Consider the following 5,225-nt stretch of genomic DNA (forward strand, 5'->3'; position numbering starts at 1 on the left):
GGTGGTATCTTTAGGATTTTCTATGTATAGTGTCCTGTCATCAGCAAACAGTGACAGTTTTACTTCTTCTTTTCCAATTTGTATTCCTTTTATTTCTTTTTCTTCTCTGATTGCCATGGCTAGGACTTCCAAAACTATGTTGAATAAGAGTGGTGAGAGTGGACATCCTTGTCTTGTTCCTGTTCCTAGTAGATCAGTTTTTCACCACTGAGTATGATGCTTGCTGTGGGTTTGTCATATATGGCCTTTATTATGTTGAGGTAGGTTCCCTCTGTGCCCACTTTCTGGAGAGTTTTTATCATAAATCAGTGTTGAATTTTGTCAAAAGCTTTTCTGCATGTATTGAGATGATCATATGGTTTTTATTCCTTAATTTGTTAATGTGGTGTATCACATTGATTGATTTGCATATATTGAAGAATCCTTGCATCCCTGGGTTAAATCTCACTTGATCATGGTGTATGATCCTTTAATGTGCTGTTGGATTCTGTTTGCTAGTATTTGTTCAGGATTTTTGCATCTATGTTCATCAGTGATATTGGTCTATAAGTTTCTTTTATTGTGATATCGTTTTCTGGTTTTGGTATCAGGATGATGGTGGCTTCGTAGAATGAAGTTGGGAGTATTTCTCCCTCTGCAATTTTTTGGAGGAGTTTGAGAAGGATCAGTGTTAGCTGTTCTCTAAATGTTTGATAGAATTCACCTGTGAAGCCATCTGGTCCTGAACTTTTGTTTTTTGGAAGATTTTAAATTATGGCTTCAATTTCATTACTTGTGATAGGTCTGTTTATAATTCTTCCTGGTTCAGGCTTGGAAAATTGTACGTTTCCAAGAATTTTTCCATTTCTTCATGGTTGTCCATTTTATTGGCATATAGTTGTTTGTAGTGGTCTCTTATAATCCTTTATATTTCTGCAGTGTCATTTGTGATTTCTCCTTTTTCATTTCTAATTTTATTGATTTGCATCCTCTCCCATTGATGAGTCTGGCTAAGGGTTTATCAATTTTGTTTATCTTCTCAAAGAACCAGCTTTTAGTTTTATTGATCTTTGCTATAGTTTTCTTCATTTCTATTTCATTTATTTCTATTTCATTTATGTTGTTCTTTCTCTAATTGTTTTAAGTGTAGGGTTAGATATTTTATTTGAGATTTTCTTGTTTCTTGACGTGAGATTGAGTTGCTATAAACTTCCCTCATAGAACTGCTTTTGCTGCGTCCCATAGGTTTTGGGTTGTCATGTTTTTGTTGTCATTTGTTTCTATGTATTTTTTGATTTCTTCTTTGATTTCTTCAGTGATCTCTTGGTTATTTAGTAGCACACTGTTTAGCCTCCATGTATTTGTGTTTTTTACAGTTTTTTTCCTGTAATTGATTTCCAATCTCATAGGGTTGTGGTCGGAAAAGATGCTTGACACGATTTCAATTTTCTTAAATTTTCCGAGCCTTGATTTGTGACCCAAGATATGATCTATCCTGGAGAATGTTCCATGTGCACTTGAGAAGAAAGTGTATTCTGCCACTTTTGGGTGGAATGCCCTATAAATATCAATTAAGTCCATCTGTTCTAATGTGTCATTTAAGGCTTGTGTTTCCTTATTTATTTTCTGTTTGGATGATCTGTCCATTGGTGTAAGTGGGGTGTTAAAGTCCCCTACTATTATTGTGTTACTGTCTGTTTCTCCTTTCATGGTTGTTAGCATTTGCCTTATGTATTGAGGTGCTCCTATGTTGGGTGCATAAACATTTATAATTGTTATATCTTCTTCTTGGATTGATCCTTTGATCATTATGTAGTGTCCCTCCTTGTCTCTTGTAACATTCTTTATTTTAAAGTCTATTTTATCTGATACGAGTATTGCTACTCCAGCTTTCTTTTGATTTCCATTTGCATGGAATATCTTTTTCCATCCCTTCACTTTCAGTCTGTATGTGTCCCTAGGTCTGAAGTGGGTCTCTTGTAGACAGCATATAAATGGTCATGTTTTTGTATACATTCAGCCAGTCTGTGTCTTTTGCTTGGGGCATTTAATCCATTTATATTCAAGGTTATTATCAGTATGTATGTTCCTATTACCATTTTCTTAATTGTTTTGGGTTTGTTTTTGTGGGTCTTTTTCTTCTCTTGTGTTTCCTGCTTAGAGAAGTTTCTTTAGCATTTGTTGTAAAGCTGGTTTGGTGGTGCTGAATTCTCTTAGCTTTTGTTTGTCTGAAAAGCTTTTGACTTCTCCATCGAATCTGAATGAGATCCTTGCTGGGTAGAGTAACCTTGGTCGTAGGTTTTTCTCTTTCATCACTTTAAGTATATCCTGCCACTCCCTTCTGACCTGCAGAGTTTCCACTGAAAAATCAGCTGATAACCTTATGGGGATTCCTTTGTATGTTATTTTTTGTTTTTCCCTTGCTGCTTTGAATATTTTTTCTTTGAATTTAATTTTTGTTAGTTTGATTAATATGTATCTTGATGTGTTTCTCCTAGGGTTTATCCTGTATGGGACTCTCTGTGCTTCCTGGACTTGGGTGACTATTACCTTTCCCATGTTAGGGAACTTTTCCACTATAATCTCTTCAAATATTTTCTCAGACCCTTTCTTTTACTCTTCTTTGTCTGGGACCCCTGTAATTCGAATGTTGGTGCGTTTAGTGTTGTCCCACAGGTCTCTGAGATTGTCCTCAATTCTTTTCATTCTTTTTTCTTTATTCTGCTCCTCGGCAGTTACCTCCACCGTTTTGTCTTCCAGCTCACTTATTCGTTCTTCTGCCTCCGTTATTCTGTTATTGATTCCTTCTAGTGTATTTTTCATTTCAGTTATTGTGTTGTTCATCTCTGTTTGTTCTTTAGTTCTTCTAGATCTTTGTTAAACATTTCTTTTATTTTCTCAATCCATGCTTCCATTCTATTTCCGACATTCTGGATCATCTTTATTATCATTACTCTGAATTCTTTTTCAGGTAGATTGCCTATTTCCTCTTCATTTATTTGGTCTTGTAGGTTTTTACCTTGCTCCTTCATCTGTGACGTATTTTTTTGCCATCTCTTTTTTTTTTTTTTAATGAGTGGGGTTGTGTTCTTCTCTTACTGGTTGCTTGGCCTGAGGCTTCCAACACTGGAGTTTGTAGGCTGTTGGGGAGAGCTGGGTCTTGGTGCTGAGATGAGGACCTCCATGAAACCTCACTCTGATGAATATTTCCTGGGCTCTGAGGTTCTCTGTTAGTCCAGGGCTTCTGACAGGGAGCTCCCACCACAGGAGCTTCAGCCCGACCCCCAGCTTGTGAACCAAGATCCTGCAAGCCACGGGGTGGGGTGGGGTTGGCAAAAAAAAAAAAAAGAGAGAGAGAACAATAGCAAAGTACAAAATAAAATTAGACTAGGAAAATAACAGATATGTTAGAAAGAATATAAAAATAAAAATGTAGAAATATAGATGAATCAACAACCAGAAGGTGCAACAGTACCACAATAGTAAAAAAAGAGGAGGAGGGAAAAGAAAAAAAGAAAAAACAAAGGGGGAAAAGGCCTTGGCTGTGGAGGGCGGGACCTAAGCAAGGGTGAGGTTTGGGCAGTGGGCATGGCCTATGCTTAGGACCCATAGGGCTGGAAAAGGCCCTGGGGGCTGTGGGGGGTGGGGCTTAGTCTTAACAGAACAGAAGGGGCCCAGGCGTGCCCCCCACCCCTGGGCTTGAGTGGGTGGGGCAATCACCCTCGGCTCCTCTCCTGCTCCTCCCAGAGGGCCCCTCCTGCCTGCCTCTCCTGATGTCCCCCGTCTCCCTCCTATGCCCCCAAGGACCCACGTGGCCTGAAGAGGGGTCTGGAGGGCAGGGGATACGCCTGCGAACTCAGCAGGCTCCCCAGGGCCCAAGTGGGCGGGGCAAACGGCCTCTGCTCCTCTCCCGCTCTTCCCGGAGAGTCCCTCCCACCTGCCTCTCCTGATCTCCCCGGCCTCAGGGGTGCCGATCTTGTCTGGCCTTCACTTCTCCTTCCCCGTCGGTCCCCCTACATCCTACCAGTTCACTCTGGGGTTCCTCCAGTCTCCTTGGGGGTCAGAGTTCCCCACCAGGGGCCGGCAGGCGCCCTAGTTGTGGGGGGATGCTAACTCTGCTAACTTCAGTACTGGAAGCAGTATTTCCAGCAGAGGTGTTGAGGGCCTGGGTTGTTTAGGTGTATGGGAATGGAGAGAATGACATAACTGAGAGATGTTAAACAAGGAATCAACAGGCTTCGACGATGTATTGAATGTAGAAAACGAAAGAGCAAGGGCCGAGGAAGCAGTGGCGTCACTGAGAAGAAAGAGTGACCTGTGGGGGAAAAGCCAGTTCAGATGGGGAGCAATTTCAGAAGGTATTTGGATGTGTCATGAGTTCTGGGAAGTAGACGGGCTAGAGATATAGATGAAGGAGCCCCCTGCAGAGAGGTCATGGAAGCTGTGGAAAGAGAGTGGTGTGGAGCGAGACAAGCAGGTCTGAGTAGGAAATCTGAGGTCGGGGTGCAATGCACAGGTGGGGCTGGTAGGAGGAGAGTGTCCAGAAGGAAGAAGTTGTGTGTGGTCTCAGATGTGGTAAAAGTGAGCAATGTGAGGACAGTGAAAGTACCTTTGAATTGGCCAAGAGATGGGTGCTGATTTTCTGCTGCTTCCAGTGGTCTTGGGAAGGGAGCCAGCACTGCAGAGGGCCAGGAGAAACCAGGGCATGAGGAAGGAGAAAGACAGCACACGTTTCAGTTGCTTGGAAGTGAAGGAAATGAGATAACAGGCTAATTAAGGAATGAAGGTTACCCAGGTTAGAAGAGCTCTGACCCTCTGAGGGGCAGAAAGAAAGGAACAGCGTACAAGGAAGAGAGGGTGCTAGAGATTTCTATACCCCTGAAGCCGTGGAGACTGTTGGAGTGAAAGTTGTATCGCTGCATCTGACTCACTGGAGCCACCTGCGTGGGAAGTGTGATTTGTCCCTAGTAAAGAGGCCAGGAGATCTTCTACTCATGAAGTCATCTTCTGTCCCAGAGGAAGACAGGCAGTTTCTCCCAGGCAGGTTGGAGCTGTGGCTTGTTGCTCTAGATAGACTCACTTTGTTAGCAGGTGTGCAAATGAATTGAGCGAATTCTCTGATCACTGGATCAGATACCATGTGGACTTAGAAATAGGCTCACGCTGACTCCCTATTAAGCAATTCCTGTTTCTTCTGCCTGTAAAGAAGACATTGTAGAAAATAGTACCAACTGTGAGGCAGCATG

At 42.2% G+C, this 5,225-nt stretch overlaps 1 long non-coding RNA gene across 1 annotated transcript in view; it reads left to right on the forward strand.

Annotated features, from left to right (window-relative positions):
* LOC137215103 (uncharacterized) overlaps positions 1-5,225 on the forward strand; it is an 81,752-nt gene that overhangs the window by 48,488 nt on the left and 28,039 nt on the right. The gene's annotated exons all lie outside the window — the stretch shown is intronic.

This window comes from Pseudorca crassidens, chromosome 20 (genome assembly GCF_039906515.1).
Source record: "Pseudorca crassidens isolate mPseCra1 chromosome 20, mPseCra1.hap1, whole genome shotgun sequence".
NCBI lineage: Eukaryota > Metazoa > Chordata > Mammalia > Artiodactyla > Delphinidae > Pseudorca > Pseudorca crassidens.